At 43.6% G+C, this 27,237-nt stretch overlaps 1 long non-coding RNA gene across 1 annotated transcript in view; it reads left to right on the top strand.

Moving 5' to 3' along the window:
- LOC113014722 (uncharacterized) overlaps positions 1–22,200 on the top strand; it is a 58,539-nt gene extending 36,339 nt beyond the window's left edge. Inside the window, exon 4 of the long non-coding RNA XR_013904841.1 lies at positions 20,607–22,200. This is a non-coding gene — a long non-coding RNA (uncharacterized LOC113014722). The remainder of the gene's footprint in view (positions 1–20,606) is intronic.
- The last annotated feature ends 5,037 nt before the right edge of the window (positions 22,201–27,237 follow it).

The following is a 27,237-nucleotide window of genomic DNA, read 5'->3' as shown; positions in this document are numbered from 1 at the left end:
ACTGAGCCAAAATTTGTGCTGTAAACATGTTCAGGCAGTATGGAAACACCAGACCCTGGGGCCCGTTCTTCGTACCTCGCTAAGTAGGTTAGCCGGATTAGATTGTTGACGATTTCGCGTGATCCTGGATCAGTCGGTTCCCCGAAGCTCATCCGGGACTTGCTGTCATAGCAACAGAGCCGTAAGCGTAAACCTGCTCGGGAGCAGGTTTACTTTATGTAAACAGGATTAAATCGCGGCCACGCAGGTATGTCCGCTTCATTTATACGAAAGCAACAGCGATATTTTTCCACTGTTTCACCATAAATAAATATTATCAATGTAACTAAAGGTAATGCAGCACTTGATCCTTTTATTGATGTCACACAGATACATACAGGTCATTTCCTAAAAAAGGGAAATGAACTATTAACATTCTATTACATGTATGTGATTATTACAGATGTAATTCAGATTTCAGAGTAGTAATAGTAAATTACTTCGTGTAATCAAGATGAGAGACCACGGCTATAAAAGTGAAGGTGGATTTGGGAAGCCTGTTGCAGCCATGTCCTGTCCGTATACGCGACCAACCCATTGCGGAAGGTGCAAGATTGATAAGGAGAGTCCTCAGAATTCAGCGTATATTGCGGGACAGACAGGATCCTTTACCTCAGCGCGACAGTGTGCTCATAGAGAGATATCGATATTCCCGTGAGGGTATTATTTACTTAACCAACTTGTTGACGAGGGGGTGCAGGACCACCACCTGTCTTTTTTTCCTCTGCCCTTTTCTTGGTTGCTGTTATGAACAAACTAACAGAGTATTACAGGCCAGTATTACCTTGCCAAGAGACGCAAAGCAATCTAAGAGATAAATATTACCATTCTGTAGAATACTCCTGTATTCCACTTTTACTTGTTCCCATTTTCTTGTGGGTCCTGTTGTGGCTCTAATGTGAAAGGGGATATAATATAACATATTATAATATAATATAATGCCATATGATATTGGACAATATAGTGTCATATGATAGATCTACCCTACCGCCTACTGGTGTTGGCCAGAGGGGCCGATGGCGCGATATGGCAGCCTGGCTACAACCGTAGCTGCCTCCACCAGTGTGTGAATGTGGGAGTGAATGAATAGTGGTATCGTAAAGCGCTTTGGGTGCCTTGGAAAGCGCTATATAAATCCAATCCATTATTATTATTATTATTAAATTACCTACGAGTTTGATTTGTCAGCAACTTTCTGCCAGCCCTCTCTCCTTGCTTTTGCAGCCTTTGCAGTGTTCTCTTGCGTTTTAATTAAACTCTGAAACTCCTGAAATCCCTCACTCATGAGTTCTTGCTCTGCTGCCGGAAAATACCGAGCACGCCCCTTCGACATTTTCGCCGACCAATCAGCGGGTTGCCGATCAATGTTTCTACTATCGATGCGTAGCCCCTTTTACGACACCCAGTGATGTCACATTCCTGCGTCCAGCTGTAGTAATCGTCAACAGCAGGTGTGTTCGGGGAACCGGATTAGCGAGCTCACGGTTAGCGCGATGATTTGATCTTGGATGTGTCATTTGATCTTGGATGTAGTAAGCGACGTACGAAGAACGGGCCCCCTGTGTCTACTAGTAGCTTAACAGTACATGCCTGCGCAGTATTTGGTACAGTGACAGCAACAGTTCACATCAATTTAGCCGGATCACCACTGACACAATTGTCAACAGTTAAAACACACATTTCAGGAACAGTCACTTCATTAACAAGCTTATGAGAAGATTTACACACTCTCGAAAAATGTCCGATTTTCCCACACGTATTACATTTGCAGTCTTTTGCGGGGCAGGATTTATCATTGGCTTTGTGATCAGCTGAACCACAACGGTAGCACGTCGGAGCTGTATCCGTCTTTTTAGCTGCTTTGTATTTTGGCTTGCGCATCTTCTTTTGTACTTGAACACCGGCAACAGGCTTCGTTTCACCAACAGCAATGGCCTTTGCATCAGCTATTGCAGCCTGTGGTAAGGCGCTGTAGATTCGTTGTCCCTCCGTTCCCAAGCAGTGAATGAGCAGGGCCCTCTTCCTCTCAGTAGCAAAGTCATTACCCCCGATCGCCAGCAAGTAGTTATCGAACAACTTTTTCCACGCAGCAAATGGAATTTTCGGTTCGCCCGGGCAATCCAGGAACACAGCCGGGGGTTGCAAAGAGAGCAGAGTCATAACTTAATCACCACTACTCTCGTCGCCACTTGTTGTGTGGTGTTAGTTCAGCAGGCATTACACACACATGCAGGTAAGAACAGAAGATTACCGGAGATGACTCCTTTCTTTATTTTTCTTTTTTCTTCTTCAAAACCACAACCAGAACAACATACTCACTAGCACCCTCTAGCGCTTCTGGTAAATGCATCTACAGAACAAATGCAATAGTATGTGTGGACACAACACGGGGTGAAATTTCAGTAAAGACCGGGGATGGGGTTGTTGCATTTTAATAAAGGTGACGTTTTTGTTTATGGGTATTTTATGTAGTGATTAAAACTACACAGTAGTTTCAGTTTAAGGGGGGAGGAATGTTATGTTGTAGCAGGGATTTGTCCACCAGGGGGCAACAGTTTTTTGAGAGTGGTATCAGTGTGTGTGGCGCTTGCCCCAGTTCAGAATAATAAAAAAGTGACTGCGAGGTCAACATGGTCTCCGTGGTTCCTTAGTTCTAGGATATCACAAGAGCCAAATCAAATCAAATCACTTTTATTGTCACATCACATGTGCAGGTACATTGGTACAGCACATGCGAGTGAAATTCTTGTGTGCGAGCTTCACAAGCAACAGAGTTGTGCAAAATACAATAACATAAACAGGCAAAATATACGAATGGCTAAATCTGAAACTAATAAATATATGTACAATATATAATAGTATATGCAAAAAAAATAAAATAAAATAAAAAATTCTGGATGTGTATACTAAATGTTTTTCTACGTGTGTGTGTGTGTGTGTACACATATTTTACAAATTAAATAGAGTCAATAAATAAAATATATAAAAATATACAGAGTGAGACATGTGCAAAACAGTGGCATTACTGTACAGTATGGAGTGCATAATGTTAAAGTTCCAGTAGTGGAGGTGAGGTGTCTATGACGTGTTCAGCAGTCTAATGGCCTGATGGCCACGGGATTAACTGCTGTGCGCAGGAACCATGTTTAATCTTAAACTGGATGCTAATATCAGCAATAAATGAGTGACTTACAGTAAATCGTGACATGACAAATACTTAATGGTATGCTAAAAAGATATCATTACACCACTCCTGTGACTGGGTAGATTATTACATTTGTTTTTACCTACAGTCACTGGAAAAAGAAAGTTTTCACAGGACTCTGTGCTGTCCCATGATAAACTAAGCATGTCATTAATGCTTCCATAGGAATTAAGAGAGTAAGCACTAGCCAGGTGTAGCTAATCAAATGTAGTTGATTTATTGATTATCAGCAAGTGTGAGGACCTCTATGAAAACAGAATTTTAGGCAGTTGCTGCTCTGGAATATTCAGCAGTCCAGGAATGGATACTGAAGCAAATCCCCCCCAAAGGTCAGACTGTGCAATGCTGAGAGAAATTAGAAAACATCCAAGAGCTACATCTCCGATTCTACAGATCTCAGTTAGCATGTTAAGTTTAAGACAGTACAATCATAGCCATACTGATGGCTATTATTTGGGCTTCTTTTGCAGTCATTGGACCTGAGTGACCCGCAGTCATTGAGCTGACCGTGAAATCTTCCGTATACCAAAGTATTCTAGATTAAAATTTCAGACCATTGGTTGGATACCTAAAGCGTGGCTGAAATTGGGATATGCAAGGCAATGATCCTAAGCAGAGCAGCACATTTACTCCAGAATAGCTTAAAAAGAAAAAAATGAGGGGTGTCAATGACCAAGTCAAAGTCTAGATCAGGGGTTGGCAACCTGCGGCTCCGGAGCCACATGCGGCTCTTTAGTCCTTATAGTGCGGCTCAGCGTGGTTTGGTAAAAAATAAATTAGAAGTATTTAGCTGAAGTGTATTTTATTTATGTTAGTTCTTTTTTAACTTGTATTTCTAAATTGGAATATTATTGTGATATTTAAATATTTAAAAAAATTTATATTTTATTATTTTTTCATCGCTCAAAATAAGCGTCACACTCGCGGAAGCCGGTGTACCCGCCGAAACGCCGTGCATTTATCGCGACTTTCAACCCCAGGTAGGCCAATTATGGATCTTCAGATCCACATAATGTCAGCAGCGCCACCGTGAACTATGTTAAAACAAACACCGCTCACGCCTCACAGATGACAGCTTACAGTCCTGCGTAAAGATGAAAGTGACTTCGTACAGCCCCGATTTGCAGACGCTGTGCGCAGAGGTTCAGGAGCAGAAGTCCCATTGTAAACATATCACGGCAGACCCGACGATGTTTGCACGAACATGCTTTTCAGCATCTCTTTATTGACCACTTATCACAACGGTTGCTGGCGCATTCAGCCAGCTGTAACTTTTCAGCTCACAGCCCGACACATACCAACAACAGCATAGATAGCACAGACATTAAGGTGGCGAGGTGTGATTGCGTGTGCCGCTCAGGCGTGGTCTCCCCTGCAGACCACGCCCCGCCACACACATTAACCAGGTAAAATACATATTTAGGCAGAATTTTGCAAATATCTATTTTTAATTTTTTAGCAGCATAGTACTTTTTTTCCAATTATTTTTTTTAAAAGTCAGGGCAAGGCTCCAAAAAGCCCAAAGGCAAAATATATGTTGTGAGCCGCCACCCTTATATATAAGGGTGGCGGCTCACAACAGTTTTTGTTTGCTACATGGATCATTTTAGTTCAGCTTTCCTTTTGTTATATTTCTTTAACAGTTCAAAATGTGTTAATTACATAAATAAATTGTAACTTTCTCTGTAGCACTTCATGGATTTCATAAGGAACACACCTTAGTTGTTCACACAAAGCATAAAGGTAAAACTATCCTTTGGTTATTTTGTCAAGTATATACATATGCTGATATTTGGTCAAGAAGACTTTTTCACATTTTGCCTTTGTTCCTGTGGTAATTACTTACCACAAACGGACCCTTTAACAGCCATTAGATGACAATCTGTGTTAATTGGAGTTAAATTATCTTAATTTCAGGAGCAAGACCATGCCTAAACATGCCCCTTCCTTCCTTGTCTCATCTCTATATGACCCCCCCAGTTCTACAAGCTGTTCATTCACGTTTTTGTGCCCCACCGTCCCTCCCCTTGTTTAAATCTTTTCACTTCTCATTAGGGGATCTGCCAGGCCCGGGAGATCCCTATGTCCCCAAACCACAGCTCAATTCTTGATTAAGCCATTCGCCTTTATCTACTAAAAAACGCTGCCAGACCTAAAATGAGGACGTGGGTCCAGCTAGTGAAATGTTTTTACAGGCATTACTGTAAAACTGTATTTTAGGATACTGGAAAATAATAACTTGTCTCTTTTTGTATGTAGGTATAAGATTTTTTTTTTTTAATTTGTCATGCACACACACACACAAAGTAGTAATATATGCAGATATGCAGTAAAAGGAACACTGACTTGTTAAGAGTCTTGAACAAAGAGTTCATGTTGGAAATCACAGTGCAAACTGAAAAAGAAATGTTTTAATTCAACACTCAGTTAGCCAAGAATCATTTCCTGGCTTTTCTACACAGAAACCTCTCCTTTGACCAGCTCAGAAAAAGCCTGTTGTAAGTTTTCCACACCTACTGCTGTTTCAATAAGGAGTATGTTGGAGCTGATAGCCTCTGGAGAAAAGCTACTGCATCATCCAGTTTCTCAACCTCCCCACTATTGCCCCGAGTGTGGGTCAAAGGTCAATAATAGAGCAATTGCAAGCAGAACATGAAATCCAAGTAGTGCCTGTGTGAGAATAAACACTGGAAATGGTACAGCATGATACAAATCTCAGAAAAAGACTTACAGAAAGTATCCCTCCAGATAACATCACTGTGGATATGTGGTTATTACAGTGAGTGGTCAGAGAGCACTGACTGTAACAAATTCCCCAGCAAATAGTTTTGACATTGAAATATCAGAGAAGTCGAAAATTGACTATTTAATTTGTTCCGTAAAAGGGGATCACCAAAGGATGCATTATTTATGCAACAGCACATCATGAATCAAAGCAGGGATACTCACGCTTTGTTGATAGGAGCAGTCAGACTCAAACGTGATTTAACGGTTATAAATTCACAGTTTTTTCATCTATTCCCATTTAGCTGTTTAACACCAAAACATCCTTACACGTTCTCTCTGGAAAGCAACAGCTCCTTGTGTGGAACGTTCCCAGCTGCCAGCCTGTGAATGTTCACTTGATGTGTCTTTGTCTTCTCTGTCACACTCGAGGGGATTGAAATTCCTCGTGTGAAATGATATTTGAGGTGATTAAAGGGAGTCATTCCACAGAGCTGACAGTTCTAATGGAGAGAGAGCAAAATCTGCCAGTCCAGTCCTAATAGCGAGACAAGCTTTGTGACAGCCGCCGGAGGAGCTCAGAAATGCTCTGCTCTCGGGACAAAGTGCCGACAGAGGCATGCCCTCTGATTCTGTTGTCAAAACTGCTGTTTGTTTAGTTGCTCATGATGTATGAAGGAGCGAAAGACTGAGACAGAAAAATGGAATGCAGCTGTTTAGTCTTTTGGCACAAGGTATCAGATATAAGCACATACAGTGGGGCAAAAAAGTATTTAGTCAGCCACTGATTGTGCAAGTTCCCCCACCTAAAATGATGACAGAGGTCAGTAATTTGCACCAGAGGTACACTTCAACTGGGAGAGACAGAATGTGAAAAAAAAAATCCATGAATTCACATGGTAGGATTTGTAAAGAATTTATTCGTAAATTAGGGTGGAAAATAAGTATTTGGTCAATAACAAAAATACAACTCAATACTTTGTAACATAACCTTTGTTGGCAATAACAGAGGTCAAACGTTTACTATAGGTCTTTACCAGGTTTGCACACACAGTAGCTGGTATTTTGGCCCATTCCTCCATGCAGATCTTCTCGAGACCAGTGATGTTTTGGGGCTGTCGCCGAGCAACACAGACTTTCAACTCCCGCCACAGATTTTCTATGGGGTTGAGGTCTGGAGACTGGCTAGGCCACTCCAGGACTTCCAAATGCTTCTTACGGAGCCACTCCTTTGTTGCCCGGGCGGTGTGTTTTGGATCATTGTCATGTTGGAAGACCCAGCCTCGTTTCATCTTCAAAGTTCTCACTGATGGAAGGAGGTTTTGGCTCAAAATCTCACGATACATGGCCCCATTCATTCTGTCCTTAACACGGATCAGTCGTCCTGTCCCCTTGGCAGAAAAACAGCCCCATAGCATGATGTTTCCACCCCCATGCTTCACAGTAGGTATGGTGTTCTTGGGATGCAACTCAGTATTCTTCTTCCTCCAAACACGACGAGTTGAGTTTATACCAAAAAGTTCTACTTTGGTTTCATCTGACCACATGACATTCTCCCAATCCTCTGCTGTATCATCCATGTGCTCTCTGGCAAACTTCAGACGGGCCTGGACATGCACTGGCTTCAGCAGCAGAACACGTCTGGCACTGCGGGATTTGATTCCCTGCCGTTGTAGTGTGTTACTGATGGTGACCTTTGTTACTTTGGTCCCAGCTCTCTGCAGGTCATTCACCAGGTCCCCCCGTGTGGTTCTGGGATCTTTGCTCACCGTTCTCATGATCATTTTGACCCCACGGGATGAGATCTTGCGTGGAGCCCCAGATGGAGGGAGATTATCAGTGGTCTTGTATGTCTTCCATTTTCTGATGATTGCTCCCACAGTTGATTTTTTCACACCAAGCTGCTTGCCTATTGTAGATTCACTCTTCCCAGTCTGGTGCAGGTCTACAATACTTTTCCTGGTGTCCTTCGAAAGCTCTTTGGTCTTGGCCATGGCGGAGTTTGGAGTCTGACTGTTTGAGGCTGTGGACAGGTGTCTTTTAAACAGATGATGAGTTCAAACAGGTGCCATTCATACAGGTAACGAGTGGGGGACAGAAAAGCTTCTTACAGAAGACGTTACAGGTCTGTGAGAGCCAGAGATTTTCCTTGTTTGAGGTGACCAAATACTTATTTTCCACCCTAATTTACGAATAAATTCTTTACAAATCCTACCATGTGAATTCATGGATTTTTTTTTCACATTCTGTCTCTCACAGTTGAAGTGTACCTCTGGTGCAAATTACTGACCTCTGTCATCATTTTAAGTGGGGGAACTTGCACAATCGGTGGCTGACTAAATACTTTTTTGCCCCACTGTAGCTAGTGATCAGAAATATACTGCAGAAAGAGCTGCTCAGAATTGGAATGGTGTTTGGGATAGTTAACTTCTTAACTCTGTTCCTACTTCAGTAAAGGCTTTGGAAAACAATAAATGAAGACAAACCTGATAGCAAAGCAACTTTGCCGTACATGCCATACATACATGCCATACATACATGCCATACATACATGCCATACATACATGCCATACATACATGCCATACATACATACGTACATAAGTTACTGCTAGTGTGGTGGCACGAAGGAGGGATAACCAGGGAAGGTGACTAAGACATGTTGACAACGCCACCTAGGGGGGGACAGGTACACCCCAGGAAAGACTTTTATAGCCAATGTAGATGTTACACTAGCTATCAAAGCCCACAGGCTCATTATTAACAGCACAGGTGAGGCAGAACAGTTTTACAAATCAAAATTTATTAAGAAAAACTACAAAAAAAAAAAAAAAAAAAAAAAAGCATAGAACTGTAAGATCAGAGAAATTCTTAGGGTAGCAGGGCTGAGACTGCAAGACTGTTAATTAAAACACTTTAATAACAAACAATGATTAAAACAACAAGGCTCGCTGCCACGGTGCTACCCTAAAATGGCCTGTATTTATATAGCGCTTTACTAGTCCCTAAGGACCCCAAAGCGCTTTACATATCCAGTCATCCACCCATTCACGCACACATTCACACACTGGTGATGGCAAGCTACATTGTAGCCACAGCCACCCTGGGGCGCACTGACAGAGGCGAGGCTGCCGGACACTGGCGCCACCGGGCCCTCTGACCACCACCAGTAGGCAACGGGTGAAGTGTCTTGCCCAAGGACACAACAACCGAGACTGTCCAAGCCGGGGCTCGAACCGGCAACCTTCCGATTACAAGGCGAACTCCCAACTCTTGAGCCACGATCGCCAAGCAAAAAAAAAAAAAAAAAACAAGGAGCACCAGAGTCCAAAAAATGCAGGAAAGCATATCAAAAACAAAACGAAACCAGAGCTCACCAAGAGTCTACAAAAAGTCCAGGGGGCCGACCGTGCACACGGCAACGGTGGCGACGTGCGAACAGTTCTGGAGGCCGACCGTGCACATGGCGACGGCGGGCAAACAGTTCTGGAGGCCGACCGTGCAGACAGCAACGGCGGCGAGGAAGCAGTTCTGGGGGCCGACCGTGCGGACGGCAACAGCGGCGAGGAAGCAGTTCTGGGGGCCGACCGTGCGGACGGCAACGGCGGCGGGAATGCAAGCCTGGAGGCCGGCCACGCGGAAGGCAGTGGCGGCAACAGAAGTCCGGAGGGCGGCCACGGTGGCGATGATGCCCAACAAGCGGCCTGGCAGATGACCGACAATGTGGAGGTGGTAGGAGGGGACCCGAAGGCTGCGTGGCCCCTGCAGCCCCAGGCGAAGCGGAGGTTGGATCAGATGAGGCAGAGGCTGAAGCCGAAGCTGGGCCAGGCGACGCTGAAGCGAATGCGGAGGCTGAACCAGGTGAGGCTGATGCAGAGGCGGGGCCAAACGAAGCTGGTGATGCGGGAGCTGGACCAGACGAGGATGAGGACGCGGGAGCTGGACCAGACGAGGATGAGGACGCGGGAGCTGGACCAGACGACGCTGAAGCGGATGCGGAGGCTGGACCCGGCAAAGCGAATGAAGCTGAAGCCGAAGCTGGACCAGGTGAAGCTGAAGGCGAAGCTGAAGGCGGAGCCGGACCAGGCGAAGCTGAAGCCGGAGCCGGACCAGGCGACGGCATGGGTGGAGACACGGAGGCTGCAGCTGGCGTGGATGAAGACACGGAGGCTGCAGCTGGCGTGGATGAAGACACGGAGGCTGCAGCTGGCGTGGAAGCTGGAGACGGAGGCGCTGCAGCAGGCGGCGGCATGGATGAAACTGCTGCTGCAAGCGTGGACGAGGTTGCTGGTGGAGCAGCAGGCGGCGGCATGGATGAAACTGCTGCTGCAAGTGTGGATGAGGCTGCTGGTGGAGCAGCTGGTGGCTGGACGGGCTCCTCGGGCCCCCCAGCTGACGAGGAAGGAGGCTGGACGGGCTCCTCGGGCCCCCCAGCTGACGAGGAAGGAGGCTGGACGGGCTCCTCGGGCCCCCCAGACTGTTTTTGCTAGAGTTTACTAGAGTTTTACCCTAGTAAAATAACAACTCAATAAAATAACTAAACAGAAATGGTGGAGACCGGCCACTTGAGGAGGCAACCTACAGGGAGGAGTGCCCAAGGGTGCCACCAATTGCTCACCCGTGTAGTTTCACTGCAAATCTCACTGTCACTCACACTGAAATCTAAATGGCGCAATCTACCTATGCCCGGTGTGTACACTCTCATGCATCAGGGAGGGGATTCCACCTCACGTGCCTAGCCCCTCAACAAGCGGCCGAACCTCCACTAAAGCAACAAAACAACAAAGCATCAAACGTTAAACAAATTAGTAAAAGAGATATACATAAAACAAATACACCCTAAGTTAAAGTTCTTTATAAAAAGGATGATTAAAATACATAAAACAACTCCGAGTAAAAGACCATAAAACCAGGAGTCAGTCAAGGCCAGTCCATAAACGTTTGTAAGATGACAACAGCCACACGAAGACACAACTAAACAAAACAGCACAAGACAGCAGCAGTATGGTACAATCCTGTAACAAAAGAGGGAAACAGTCGTTAAGGTCCACCCTACCTACTACATGCCACATTATAGCAAACACAAGAGTCCCACTTACCACTCTCTAAAGGGGAATACTACAATGAACAGCTTTCCTAAAGAAAGCAAACCACTCTGTAATGCTTAACCACGTGACACTCTTGACCACCTTGGATGGGAAAAGACTGCCAGATGCCGCAGTGCAGTAGTGAAGTGCAGCTGTTTCTTATAAGGTTGCTAATTATCAGCTGGGAAGGTGTGGATGTTAGTGCTGCATTCGCAGACAACACGTAAAATCCTACCTCAAAGTCTACTTCATTACACTAGCGCAACATTATTTGTTTTTGCGACCATCTCCAAAGACAACATCCTGACACAAAGTTGGTAGGGAGGAATTCCTGACCCACAATGATAAAGCTAAGTGCAGCCAGAGTCTGATCTTCAGCATGTAAAAGCAGTAATTAGCAGTTAGGCTTGCAGCACTGTAGCACACATTTTCTAACTGTACCTCTTTCAATCAGTATTTTTGGGGTGGTCTTCCCCAACTTTGCTGTCAGTTTCATGTTAATACTTAATGCTAAAGAAAGGTCTTTGTGTGTGTCCTTGTTATGGATGTGTCAGCATGTGGGACTGTAGCCTAAGTTTTAAATTGATAGCTGATAATTATGTTGCATTGCATCTCAGGCCTCATCTCCTGCTTCCGAGCAGCTGGGCTGGCTTCAAGAATGACTTGTTTTGTGAAGTCCTGTGTCTACACACCAGTTCCAAATGGCACACCCAGTCATTTACCACCCACTCTCCTCCACATCATTACAGCAGTCCAAGTGGTAGCAACTTTGTGATCTCTCATTATAGATTATACAATCCTGTGATTGAAAGTATTTTCCCCCATTCTAATTTCTTTGTTTTTCTTTGCCACACTTACACATTTCAGATGATCAAACAAATGACCATAACCAAGTTTTTACCTTTTTCACACTGGGCCAGGTGGGTTTGGATAGTTTTTCCCCCCTTAATAAGTGAAATCATCATTTAAAAACACTGCATTTTGCATTTAATCGAGTTATCTCTGTCTAATGTTAAAGTTTGTCTGATCGTCGGAAGCCTGTAAATGTGCCAAATGAGCAAAAAACTAAGGAATCAAGAAGAGGGCATGTCATTTTACACAGCACTATATATATAAGCAGGATGATGTTACTCACTGGTTATTCCCTTATGAAGCATTGAGCAGAGTATTTTTGCAGTCACATTCTCAGTGTTTTGAAATTGGATGTTATGAAAGAATGGAGTAGATGTGAAGTGAGAAACTGATTGACCGTGAGTGCTCAGTGGCTGGTGACTTGTGAGTGACAAGTTGTTAACCAGTGAGCACATTATTGTTTATCCTTTCAAGCACGTCTGTGATCTGAGTTTGCTTTTTAGAGCTGGAAACCATCTCCATCTGTTATATACAATCTATATTTTTCACCGTTACCTCTGTGTTGTGCATTATGGTATATCTCTCCAGTGTGTAAGCAGCATCTCAGGGTCCTGGTCTCTCTGGAAACTCTCCACCTCTCTCCGTGACACCGTTTTTTCGGGGTGGGGGGTTAAGTTCCGATCATCTTGCGGGTGTTACATTTCTGTAACACCTGCAAGAATATACCCAAACTGTCAAACAAGCTGACATTACCCCTGGCTTCAGTGCTTGTTTTGAGTGTTTTCACTTTGAAAGATGGGCATCATTGTTCAGAACATCGCCTTCTGTACCTGCCATTTGCAGACCCTGCTTCCAGTGTGACTGACTGAAAAAGATGTTTCCCAGTTCCGGCAGAGCACTGCGATGCCAATTACCCCCTTTTTCATCCAGCACGTCCATCCCTTTTTTTTCTTTCTTTTTTTTTTTTGCAGTTAACAGAAAATAATGGCTTTGTGTGAGAGTGATAACGGTGGGATTCCCCAGAGGGATGTAATGCACCAGAGATCATTTTATCCTCTCAGTTCCTCATCTGATATAGATCAGGTCTTAATTCCTGGACTATCACTCCTGGATTTTGTTTAACATTGTATTTGAGGATTTGCAAATTAATTTCCCCTCATGTGCTACATTCTTATTTTTTGCAGGTTTTTCACATTAAAGCTTTCCTTTGGTATTTGCATGTTCAAACATTGAATTATGAAAAAGAGAAGCCTTCTCTGAACCTTCACATCTGATATTAACTCCCAGGAACAGTGCTCGGGAAGTATTTCATTTTCACAGGTGACTCTATAAATTCATTTTTTTTTTTTTGTCCTTGTTTCACTTTCTACGACTGTTTCAAAAAGATTTTTTTGACATCATAATTCCTGATCGATAGAGTACATAAGCCTTGATTATGCTGCATTTATACAAGTTGTGCAGCTTGTCGTTTCAAAGAGGTGAAATGCATGGCACAAAGGAAACCAACAGACTAGATACCACAACACTGCTGCCATTCAACAATTGTTTAATAATGCGACTGTGATGACTAAGAGAAACAAATGGAAACAAAAGACACGGGAACCCTTGCTACAACAAACAAAAGAAGAAGAAGAAGACCATGAACACAACCCATACTTAAAAATCAAAAGCATAACATGGAAGTGAGGGAAGAGGGGGAGACAGAACCTTCAAGACATCACTCCTTATTTACTTTGCATTCACTTTCTGAGGTAGGGAAATTGTCTTCTTATTCTAGCTGTTAAGCTGATAATTAAATGATTAAACTGATTTGAGTGCAAATTTGATTGTAAGTTTCTATAAAACCTAGGAGCGAAAGTTTAGTTTGCTTAAATAGCAAGACTTCAAATCATAGCAGTTATTCCTGATGGTTGTTTTCCTGTTTCACAGAAAAAGTACATTTTTTCTTCCAGAGAGCTTTAAATTTGATCTGTTACTTGTTCTTTTCTGTCATAAATATATTGAAATATACTATTTTGTTGTTGTATGCTCATGTATGCTCATACAGTAAATGTGGCCAAAGGTCCCATTGATGACTTAAGTTTATGTAAAGGCTAGGCTGCTCTAACATATCTGTCCATAGAGGATTGAAAACGTGTTTGTCCATTCCGTTGATATTGTTACTCTGCCACGCAACTCCACCAAGGACGGTCCCAAGCCCAGATGTGAAAGGAGGAGGGTGGTCGCCTTGCCGAAGCAACCAGAACCGACCAATCGGGGAAACTAGGCTTGAAACCCTGGAATCTCAAATATCAGCTTTATCGACCAATGCTACCGCATCCAGGGCAGCCGATGCGCCAGCGCTGGGTACCCAGGGCGCTGGTGGGAAATGGATAACTGGCCATCGACTCCATCGACTAACGCCCAAGACGCCGATCAACGTCGCAGCGTGGAACGTCAGTACTGGTCACCATGTTGGGCAGAAGGAGATCATCGCCCGTGAACATTCAAAACTCAGCGCCTTGATAACGGCCCTATTGGAACTTCGGCTGACTGGATCTGGCACCTTCGCCGTCGAAGTGCCGGCCATGGACGAGAAGATGACGTTGTATTACTCAGGTGGCGAAAAAAAGAGAAGCCGGAGTCGGCTTCATGGTGCACCATCGGTTCTCTGTGAGCGTCGTCGCCTTTCAACCTGTATCGCCGTCCTAACTGTTAACAATATGATCAAGCTACACGTCATCGCAGTCTACGCGCCGACCGAAACGAACTCCGATGCATCCAAAGATTAATTCTATGATCGCCTGCAAGACGTCCTGGACTCCCTACCTCAAACCGACATGATCATGGTCATGATCACCGGCGACATGAACGCCCACGTCGGCATCGACCGCACTGGCTGGGAATAAACGATGGGAAAGTTCGGCCATGGAGAAATGAACGACAATGGACTGCGATTGTTGTCATTCACCTCAACTGGTCCTTGGGAACACACTATTACAACACTCGCTCAAGCACCGTCTGACATGGCGCAACCCAAGAGGAAACGACTCGGCGCTACTCAACTACATGCTCATCAACACCTGGTTCCGATTGTCCTTGCAAGATATCCGGGCTATGTGCGGTCCCGGCTATGGCTCTGATCACTATCTCGTCCGCACCCGAGTGCGCATGCAGCTCCAACGAGCGAAGAAGCCGACACCAATTCAATTCCAAATACCAATACCAATTTCAGATTGCATATTCGAACCGCTTTGCCCTCCTCCCCCTGAGTGATGATGCCAACGAAGAAGAGCAAACAATATTGGAAGCCATCTTGGACTGCGCCAAGCCGCTGTGCCCACCCGCCCGATGTCGCACACAACCGTAGATCTCAGACGAGTGTCTCGACCTAGTCGTTGAACGCAAGAAGGCCAAGCTAACCAACTTCGAAAAGAATCGTCAGCTAAACCATGAGGTGCGGCTGAAGATGAAAGCAGACCATGAGGCGTACTGGAACAAAGTCACTGCGGAACTTGAAAATGCGGCCGAACGACAAAACTATAGAGTGCTGTACTTCGATGCATTCTTGGCATTTCCATTCGCGACCATCATTCGAATGACATCTTCCTTACCAGCTGCGGCAGCCAACCGACGATCGGCGAACTAATCCAGTGTTGCCGACTCCAATGGTTTGGCCACATTTGTCGAATGGACCTGAGCCGCTACCCCCATGGCCTACTCTGGTTGACCCGCCCCGCCGATTGGAAGGTGCAGCGAAATGCACCAAAGAAGACATGGACGAAACAAATCGAGGATGATTTGAAGGCCCGTCGAATCGATCTCGAGCTGGCAAGAACCATTGCCTTAGATCAAAAAGTGTGGGAGATCATCGTTGGTCAAGCAAGAGAACCTGCGGCACCTACAGCAGCGTACTGGTTGCGCGGTCGACAACTGCCGCCAGACACCCGCTAAGGACGAGAGAGAGAGAGAGACTCTGCCACGCTTCAGATCATCAAACAAATTGTAACATTAGACAAAGATAAAACCAGTAAATCCAAAATACCGTTTTTAAGAGAGTACGGCATAGCCAAGGACCATCGGAGATGTTCTGCCACAACTGTGTAATGTTGTCATTTCGTGACAGATCAGTCATAGCAAACGCTGCAGCGTCCATCAGACATGGCAGCCCATAATCACATGAGACGGACGATGCTACCATGTATGGCTTTAGATAGTCAGGATCAGTTTTAACTTAGCTGTAGACCATTAGTCATTAGTCTTTCTCTGTATTATTGTAGGGCCTTTACCTTACAATATAAAGCACCTTGGGGTGATTATTGTGATTTAGCACTGAAAAAATAAACTGAATTGAAACTATCAATGAGGTTGTGCTGTTGTGCTGAAGTCTCATAGACACCATGCTAAGTTTATCACCATCACCATCTTAGCTTGTTGTTGCTCCCCCTGGCCTGTGGTCACTTTTATTTTCTTAATGTGTTTCATGCACGACAAACTCTGATGCTGGGAACCTTTGCAAATAAGTGTGTATCACCCTGCTGAGGCCGTCGGTCCACCGGGGTTACAGTGGGGCAAAAAAGTATTTAGTCAGCCACCGATTGTGCAAGTTCCCCCACCTAAAATGATGACAGAGGTCAGTAATTTGCGCCAGAGGTACACTTCAACTGTGAGAGACAGAATGTGAAAAAAAAATCCATGAATTCACATGGTAGGATTTGTAAAGAATTTATTCGTAAATCAGGGTGGAAAATAAGTATTTGGTCAATAACAAAAATACAACTCAATACTTTGTAACATAACCTTTGTTGGCAATAACAGAGGTCAAACGTTTACTATAGGTCTTTACCAGGTTTGCACACACAGTAGCTGGTATTTTGGCCCATTCCTCCATGCAGATCTTCTCGAGAGCAGTGATGTTTTGGGGCTGTCGCCGAGCAACACGGACTTTCAACTCCCGCCACAGATTTTCTATGGGGTTGAGGTCTGGAGACTGGCTAGGCCACTCCAGGACTTTCAAATGCTTCTTACGGAGCCACTCCTTTGTTGCCCGGGCGGTGTGTTTTGGATCATTGTCATGTTGGAAGACCCAGCCTCGTTTCATCTTCAAAGTTCTCACTGATGGAAGGAGGTTTTGGCTCAAAATCTCACGATACATGGCCCCATTCATTCTGTCCTTAACACGGATCAGTCGTCCTGTCCCCTTGGCAGAAAAACAGCCCCATAGCATGATGTTTCCACCCCCATGCTTCACAGTAGGTATGGTGTTCTTGGGATGCAACTCAGTATTCTTCTTCCTCCAAACACGACGAGTTGAGTTTATACCAAAAAGTTCTACTTTGGTTTCATCTGACCACATGACATTCTCCCAATCCTCTGCTGTATCATCCATGTGCTCTCTGGCAAACTTCAGACGGGCCTGGACATGCACTGGCTTCAGCAGCGGAACACGTCTGGCACTGCGGGATTTGATTCCCTGCCGTTGTAGTGTGTTACTGATGGTGACCTTTGTTACTTTGGTCCCAGCTCTCTGCAGGTCATTCACCAGGTCCCCCCGTGTGGTTCTGGGATCTTTGCTCACCGTTCTCATGATCATTTTGACCCCACGGGATGAGATCTTGCGTGGAGCCCCAGATCGTGGGAGATTATCAGTGGTCTTGTATGTCTTCCATTTTCTGATGATTGCTCCCACAGTTGATTTTTTCACACCAAGCTGCTTGCCTATTGTAGATTCACTCTTCCCAGTCTGGTGCAGGTCTACAATACTTTTCCTGGTGTCCTTCGAAAGCTCCTTGGTCTTGGCCATGGCGGAGTTTGGAGTCTGACTGTTTGAGGCTGTGGACAGGTGTCTTTTATACAGATGATGAGTTCAAACAGGTGCCATTCATACAGGTAACGAGTGGGGGACAGAAAAGCGTCTTACAGAAGACGTTACAGGTCTGTGAGAGCCAGAGATTTTCCATGTTTGAGGTGACCAAATACTTATTTTCCACCCTAATTTACGAATAAATTCTTTAAAAATCCTACCATGTGAATTCATGGATTTTTTTTTCACATTCTGTCTCTCACAGTTGAAGTGTACCTCTGGTGCAAATTACTGACCTCTGTCATCATTTTAAGTGGGGGAACTTGCACAATCGGTGGCTGACTAAATACTTTTTTGCCCCACTGTATGTGTTACTCTCACAGAGTACGAGGTCAGTCCTGCTGATACTTCTTGTTTAGGAGTCGTATGCCGACATGACATGTTATTGTCACACTTGAGTTCACCTGTGCCACATCATCCTGTGTCCGTGTGTGTGTGCCCTCCCTCAGTCTTTGTCAGGCTCTTGTTGTTTTGTAGATTGTAATACTTAACTGAATCTTGCAGTGATTATATTTTTTTTATCAGCTCTAGTAGTTATAGAATAAAGGTCTATGTTTATCCACCTACCTGCCAGCCCCCATATTCTTTTCCCTTTGTGAAAATAATGGTGACATATTTGGCAGTTCCAGGGCAGCCACATATCTTTGAAGGATAGTTTAAAACTTTCCAGGCCCCAGTATGTTTCAGTATGTGTCAGGTTCAAGGCTTCTGGTAACCCCGGTATTCTTCCACTCCATTTAGTTTAATTAATCATCTTTATAGTAGCTATCAAAACTAGTGTGCTCCAAACTGCTTACTTGGATTTCCAACCTGCTGTCCTCCATAAAGAATGAATGAAGTCAAAGCAGTAACTCGAGACACTTAAGCAGGTTAGCTCCTTGTGTTTAAGTGCTGCTGAATAGTGAATTCCAAGTAATGATTTTCCTTCCCCTGAAATGAATATGTAGCTTTACAAATACAGCCTTTGAGCTACTATCATCTTATCACCCCACTACAGGGCATGCCCTGGTAAGTGACTTTGTTATCAAGACACACTGCAGTGAGTCAGCTGCTTGGTGTTTAGCTGATATTGACGTTCATTGAAACTGTGACCTTCTTGTCACCTCTTTATTACAGGATGACCTCTATGCTGCCGGGCCACTTGTGAAAACCTTACTTGTTAATAATACAATTATTAGGGCCCCTTCTCTAGGACATGTCACTCCTGTCTTTACAATTGATTTGTCTTTTCCATGTAGAGCACTTTTTTGTCTTCACATATTTGTCACACTCATCACCTCACACTCCCCCTTCAACCCTGATAAGGACAAGTTAAAGAGGTTGGATGGATACATACATATACATAGTTTAAGTTTAAAGTTCTACATTTTTTAAGTAAAAAGAAAAACTGCTGGGAGTGAGAGCAGACTATCAGCCTCATGTTTTGAAAGATTTCCTTATTATATTTCTCTTGGTTTTGAGAAGCACTAAACAAAGAAAGAGATTCTCCTAGAATGAAATGACAAAAGATGTATTTTTCAGAATATCCACCCATGCCTCAAATTAAGGAATGACATTCAAGTAACTTAAACTGACAAGGTGAAACTACAATGCTCATACAAAGTCAAAATATAAAAATCCTCAAATTAAATCGAGTTTTCAACCACTGGACATCACCGTCACATAAACATGATGAGAAAAAAGGGGGCGGGGGTAAAAAGCTATAGATTGGAAGAAAGTTTTTATCACAGGAAATGGAACTGAGAAGGAGGGGAAGTTGAACTAGTTTCTCCCCTGGTTGCTTGAGCCATTAGTTGCAGTGATGATGGATGAAAGATAATGTTGAAAGGGCTGAGCAGAGGATTTGCCTGCCTGGCCTAGACAGCTGATCTGTGGGGATGAAGAAGACTGCTGTTAGCCAAATCCTTTATCTCCTTTATGCCATAACTACGACACCTTGGAAAAGCAAGTAAAGGGCATGCTTGTCAGAGATATACCAACACTACAGGTTTTGTCCATTTCTCTCTGTGCAAATGTTGAAATTGGAAGAAATCAAATAAAGTCATTTTTACAGAGAATTTGCTATGTAGGTTTGGGTATCCTTTTTTCCATTTAATAAATGAAATTAATTATTTCATTTATTAAATTGATTAAATTATTTCTATTTACTAGGGTCATCTTTGTCTAATATTATAATTGGTTTTATGATCTGAAATATAAATATGTGACAAATATGCAAAATATACTGTCTGGATATTTTGTCAGAGAACAGAAGTGAACGGCCACACTGCTTCTAGCTGAAGGCAACAGGAACTCAAGTTTGAGGCCCTTTGTACCATGGTGAACACCGTGTGCATTCCTTTGTGACCACAGTGTACCCATCTCCTTATGAGTGCTTCTAGCAGGAACACTCCATGTCACAGAGCTCAGATCATCACAAACTGGTTTCTTGACCACTGAAAATTAGTTTGATCTGCCCAAGGGGCCTCCACAGTCACCAGATCTCAATCCAATAAAGCACACTTGGAATGTGGAGACTCTAACAAGGTGTAACTCAGAGGTTCCCAAAGTGTGGGGCCCACCCCCTAGGGGGGGGGGCGTGGTATGAAAAGAAAAAAAAAAAAGAATGCTTGGACACTGCTGGCATAATTTGACGGGGCTTCCACACAAACGCAAAGCAGGAGATTATTTTTCTTGGAAAACAAAGGCGGAGGGGGCTCTAGTGTCACGGGGTGGAAAGGGACAAGTTACCTAGGGTTTTTTATTGTGCATGTTTTGCTGTGTTTTACTTTTTTAATATTTGAATATTGTACAGTGTTTTATTTTTATGGGTTTTATTGTATGTTTTTATGGTATTCATTGGTGACTTGTCCTGGAAAGACGCCGCCCCTCCCTGATTATGAACCTGACACACCTGGGAGGTCCCAGAGGCCAATTAGAGGGCCTGGAAGACCACGGAGAGATAGGCTTGAGAGACAGAGGCATGGGAGACGAGGTGGCAAAAATGGTGGAGTGAACTGTGTCAGGCGTTGGCGGCCGCAAGCCCGGACGGGGGGCGGTGAAGGTTGCCGTGCAGGACTTGGGAGGAGACGACGCCAGCGAGCAGAGAAGCGGAGGGAGCTGTTCTGCTGCTGGAATAACTGGAGGCCAGATCATGGTGGGGAATCAGCACCCTACCTCCCACGGCGAGACGGGCTGGTGCCGGTTGGCGTGCTACAGGAAAGCGGCGGGCAGAGTTAAGAGCTCTGCCCATCCGGGGTAGGTCTCGCGTCTTATCGCACTATAATCAACCGTAGCCACTATAAAGAATAGTGACTGTCGCTGCCCCTCTCTTCCAGCACTCTGGAGCGGAAACGCTGACAGGACGGCGAGGACGCTGCCCGGTTTTTCCTTGTCCACTCCGATTACCTGGATTTTTTTTTTAGTGACTTTTACGCTGTGGCGGATGCCACTGGACTTTTAATGTTTATGTTTAATTGATTTTTATTAAGAGTTTTCCCTGGCCAGGGTTGTTTTAATTCCTTTTACATTTTTAACTGTTTTGGTATAATAAATTATATTTTATGAGCCAGTTTTTAATTCAGTGCATTCCCTTGGCTGCTCCACTGCTCCGTCCGTTTTTGAGGAGGGTTTCCCTTCTAGAATAACACCTGTGTTAAATCATAATCACATTGCCCCGTTACACTAGCAAAAAAAGTTTGGGAACCACTGGTGTATCTCATAAATTGTCTAGTGTGTGTGTGTGTGTGTGTGTGTGTGTGTGTATAGACAAACAGACATACAGACAGATAAATCAGACTAGATGTCATCATAGGTAATTAAGAAAAGCATTCAGGATTCAGGCTATCACAACACAACATGAGACTCAAGCCCATGCTAAGCGACATTTAGAGAATATTGGAGAATACTGAGAGCAGCCTGGGGCTGTGTGGTGGTTGCTGATGCTATCATGCTATCATTGTTCTTGTGCTTAATCGCTGTGGCTAATGACAGGAAATGAAATCACCCACTGAAGACCAACGTGCTTCCCACAGAATAATTACCGCTGTTGACCTTGTGCCTTTCTCTGGTATGTAAGTGCACTCACCACACATTCAGTCAATACATACTGTAGCATGAGCTACTTAGGGCTGCTCTATTAAGCTCTTATTCATTACACAGAAATAACAACAACAAAAAAGATGAAAACTGAGCCACTGACTACATGTTGCACTTGCTGCCAGTTAAGCAAAAAAAATGAAAATGATTTATCTGCTTTGGCATTAGCTATCAGTTGTGTTTAGAATTGCTTATGAGAGCAAAAACAAGCATTTGTAAAGACAATGTTATAGTCTGCCATAGAACAAAGCCTAATGGAACATGTCAGTGTATGAATATTTCAGAATTTCCCTCGCGTTTACTCCGGTATTGATTGTGCTTTCACAGTACTTGTCATCGTTTTTGTTATTAAAGCAGTCTGCGGACTTGTTTTTTACTGTGGTTTCACTTTATGTCGTTTTCTATGCAAAATCCCCGGTTCACAGGAACACGAGTGCAGCCTCAGTAACTGTGAGTGGAGATGATAGAGTGCCTCTCAGTCCCAGTTTTACACACATGAGACTGTTATCAATCATCTCATCTAAAGCAAGAAAGTAAAGAAACATATTTCCCAAACCTGTCAGAACTATTCCTTAAGGTAAAGCACTGACGAAGCAGCATGGAGAAATCCCATTTAAAGCCAGTTTACCTGCTGCGAGCCAGACCCTGACAGCGCCCCTTTACACTGCACAGGCTCTGACGGCAGCTCCAACCTCAGGTTCTTTGGACGACTTGGTGGTGTGTGTTTGGGAGTATGTTTGTGTGTGTCTTGACCTTGGGAGCCCTGCAGGGTACCATTGATTTGTTTACCTGCGCGCTGCTGACAGTTTCTCATTAGGTTTCTTTTGCTCAACACTTCCAGGACAGGAGACCAGAGTCTGCACTTCACAGCCAACGATGCATGATCAATGTGGCTGATAGATTGGCACTGGCAATATCATTTGTGTTGAATGACTCTTTAATGGACGCAAGCGCTCCATTTAGTGGCCACAATAAGGCGCCTTTTTGTGTCTGAAGCGGCATTGTGGGTCTCTATGAGGAAGCAAACAATATGCTGAAAGGAGAGCTTTGTTAAAATTACTCTGGAAGACAAGCGTGGCTGCAGGAGGAATTGTGCTTTATTCCTCTGTTATTAGGGGGTATTTGCAAAGTGTATAAGAGAAAATGCAATTTAGCATTACAAAAGCTTTTTGGCACTGCAGAGCGTGCATGCAGCTTGTAGAACCTCTTAAGAGGAGGAAATAGAGGATAAATAAAGAAGAAGGGGCAGCACAGTGACATAAAAAAAACCCATTTCCTCTCTTTGCGCACCTCTTCTAATTCCTCCCTCATTTTCTAGTTATGCATTAAAATGATTTTCTCCAAATACCCGCTATTTTGGATTTAAACACAAGACTGGTCTATCTCTGTAATGAGGCTTTTACCAAAGCATAATATGCACTGAAGGGTGTGTGTGTGTATATGTGGGGGAGTGCTAATAAATTAAGCAAAACCCCCCCACAGCAAAGCTTTACAGCAATTAGTCCGCCTTTAAGCGCAGACATGCATTCCTTGCTCTTATAGGGCTTTAATTCCATCCCACCTCCCTTTTCTTAATGATGAGGATCTCTTTTTCTCACATTGTTTGCTAAAATGGGCACAAGGAGGCAGTGTTGCTGCTCTCCTGCCAAACCACTGCTGAGGGAATCCACCCTTTTGAGGTGCTAAAAATGCCCCCTCTATTTGTCATATCCAAATTTAAGTAGAAAGTTAAGATCCCCACCACTAACACCACCCAAAGCTCTGAAACCCCCCACCTCACTTTCCTCTCCTGACACGAAGTGACACCGCAATTAACTTGAGGACAAATCAAAGTCTAATTACTTCCTCAGGTGACAAGCCGAACATCTCCACCCAAAACCGTGACGGCTCCCTCTCCCTGGAAAGAAATTCTAAGAAGACTGAAAGCTGACAAGACATTGAAATCAATAAACATTTGCTGTCTCCGGCTCTGATGAACTCTTCTTGTTAAGAAAGAGAGAGAGAGAAACGAAAGAAAGAAAAAAGAAAACGCTGACCCTGAAAGCAGAAGACTGCAGATGTAATAGTATGGGTGCATGTAGCATTTATGACGCCCCGGGGCGCTGCACAGCCTGTCTAGGTGTAGCAGTCCGACATCATATTTAGTGGGCTGGGACGGGCTGGCGGGCCAGCCATTCTCTAATGATCAAAATAACACTTTGTCAATGTAATAGCCCGCTGTTGTTCATTCTTTACACCCGCCTGACAGAACATACCTCACAGCTTTGCTTACACCCCGCCCTGCTGCCCGTTTGGTTGCCCGTGACTTGTGTAGAAGGGGGTGGGAGGGGGTCCCTCCAACACCACCATAAACCATGATTATTTTCATTGGAGCTGATGTGTTGCAATCACTTACAGCACTGAGCTCCCTTTCAATAAAAATTTTTAAAAATATTAAATAAATAAATAAATAAATAAATTTTAAAAAAGCCAGCATCTCCAGGTATAGGCCCCTGTAACTTTGGTCCAAACATCAACGGTAACGCCAGGCTTTGTTTAAGAAGACGAGGAGCAACAGATGGCAAGCATATCTATAAATAAGTCGCTCCTCTGAATAGGAGATTAGTGCATTTGAGCCGGTTTTTAATGGTCTCTGGGAGAGATTAAAAAGTAAGCTGATTCATAATGCATTTCTCTTTGCCGTGAATCACACATAAACGAGAGTCTGGGAAGAATCAAAGCAGGAGGGGAGGGGTGACGGTGTGCTGGTGGTGGGGAGGGCTCACATGTCTAAAGTGGGACGTTGCATGACGCATGCCTTCTTTGCGCCACTGCAGTTTCTCTATCTGCGCGGTTGACTCCTAAGCTCGCAGACCTCAGCGTGCATATTTCTACCCATTCATTTTCACTGCGCGCTGTTTATTTTACAATCATTAATGCCCTGAGCGGTTATTCCAGAGCACAAATATCAAGCAATATATAAAAAAAAAGAAAAATAACCAATAGCGCATTCCAAAGTTCATGGAGAATATAAACGCTGATAAATATACATAAACCCATCTTGCTTTTAGCCTCTGGGTCACATTTTCTCCAAGTTATTGAAATAGAATGGAGAGGGGAAGGGAAAAAAATTCTCAATTATATAACCAGTGCTGATCAGCCTACAGATAGCCGCCCACCTGAGGCTACCGCAGCATCCTCCACAAATATTGACAGAATTCTTATCTTTTTCTTTTTTTCTTTTACCACTTTTTTTTCTTAAACAAATATGAAGCCTATGTGCAAATCCTGTTACCTTCCCATCTGTTCGAACACCGCACCGCACAAATTTCCTCACAAATACATTTTGGTATTCATTGTCATTGTGCGTGTTTCCAGGAACTGCTGGGCTCCATCTGATAAAAGTGGATGTATCTTTAGATATCTGCCGCCTGGATAAGCTCTGTATCTGCCATTTAATGTCGCTGGTGCCAGTTGTGTGGAGACTCACTAAGTTTGTCCGCAGGCCTTTTTTTTGTGGCTGTGTTTTCTCAACAGCAGCAGCTCCTACTTATTTAATAAATTCATAATCACGCCCAGGAGAAACACATGGCTGACCTATAAGAAGGTGAATGGATTTTTTTTAGAACTATTGACATGTTGTCCTTAACAAAGAGTCACGCTGTCCTAATCAATTGTTTAAATGAATAAAGAGCACATATCACCACGCGAGATGTTCCTGTATCTGCCCCGAATAGCCTCGCCTGTGTAGCCTTGAGTGACACCCAGTGTTTTAATACATGAGCAATTTTCACAGGATTTAAACAGTCAAAAAAGCATCTGTGGAAATCTATTTTCATACATACATCTGTTGGGTGGATCTGTCAGCACTTATCAACAGTCATTTCTATGCCCACACCTTGTGTTTCTATTTCTAACGTGTGTGAGAGAAAGGCTTGGAAAACAAATATGTGCAGACTAGATTTATGCCCTTAAAACACAGTGACTCACTGTGTGTCTCTTACTCATTAAAGAGTTTACAGATATTGTATTTAATGCTATTCCCCCAGCATATCTCATCACTTTGCAGTCACTGTTGTGTAGTGGCTTTTTAAATTCTGATTCGCAAAACTGAGAAAACGAGTCATAAATAAATCCACTGCAAAAAAGTAGTGTCGAAAGCACTGCAAGTTCAGACTGTGTTACATCAAAAGTGCACATGATTGTTTGGTGTTAAACAACTGATTTGCAAAGAGGGATTTTTTTTTAGGATTGTCTCTCCAGTGAAACTCATAATCGTACTTAATTGTGCAAAACTTTTGGTATAAAAATATACTAACATAAAAAGTTAATTAATGATTTATGAATGTATATTATTGCATCTTTTATTACTACTAGGTAGCTTGGACTACAATACTACAATATAAGTTAGATTTAAAATCTGCAAAAATCAATTCAATTTTATTCATACAACACCAAATCACAACACGATTTGCCTGAGGGCGCTTCACATTGTAAGGTAAAGACCCTACAGTAATATGGAGAAAAAAAGACAGTCAGACAACCCACTATGAGCAAGCTGTTGGTGACAGTGGGAAGGAAAAACTTCCTTTTAACAGGAAGAAATCTCTAGCAGAACCATGCTCAGGGAGGGGCATCCATCTGCTGCAACTGGTTAGGGGTGAGGGGAAGAGACAAAATGAAAAACTAAAGCTTTCCAATGCATGTGGAATATCTGCATCTAAAATATAACACTAAAATTGAATCATGTGGACAGAAGCACTGGGCCACCTACACATTACACTTTTTGTGCTGATGTTAAAGCGAGAGAAGGTTTGGAACTTTTTGCTTACTGAGCCGGCAGAGTGTTGGTGACTTTTACAGTCCACAATATGCACAGCAGTGCTCAGTTACCTCACTCTGTAACTTTACCTGGTTCACCACTTCCTGGTTGAGTTGCCATGGTTCCTAAATCCTTCCACTTTGCAGTGATACCACTTTGGGCTGATCATAGAATATTTAGGAGGGAAGAAATTTCACACTTCTTGCATCCTACTGAAGTACTTCACTTGATTTGATTTGATTTGATTTCAGTGAGCTCTATAGACTGACTCCTTCTTTCACAAATGCTTTCAAAGGCAGACTGCATTGCTAGGTGTGTGATTTTATACACTTGTGGAAGATTAAGAGGTGTGGCCCAATGTACAGATAGCGCACTTCTACAAAGTACGAACACATTCAAACTTCTGTCTGTGTTAACAGGAATGTGAAGCTCAGTGATCTTGTAGCCAACTTCTGTGTGGTTCTTATGGAAAGGGTTGGTTAATATCATAATCCCTCCCAGGTTGTGGCTTGTTATTTTGGGTTTTTTTTCTGTTTTTTGTTTTTTTTTCCTTTCTCTCATTGCTTGTTTGTTTTCCTCTCTTATATTAACCAATATTCCAACATGAGAAGT

Source organism: Astatotilapia calliptera, chromosome 22 (genome assembly GCF_964374335.1).
Source record: "Astatotilapia calliptera chromosome 22, fAstCal68.1, whole genome shotgun sequence".
NCBI lineage: Eukaryota > Metazoa > Chordata > Actinopteri > Cichliformes > Cichlidae > Astatotilapia > Astatotilapia calliptera.
The sequence above is the reverse complement of the archived record's forward strand: the minus strand, read 5'-3'. Positions and strand labels throughout refer to the sequence as shown.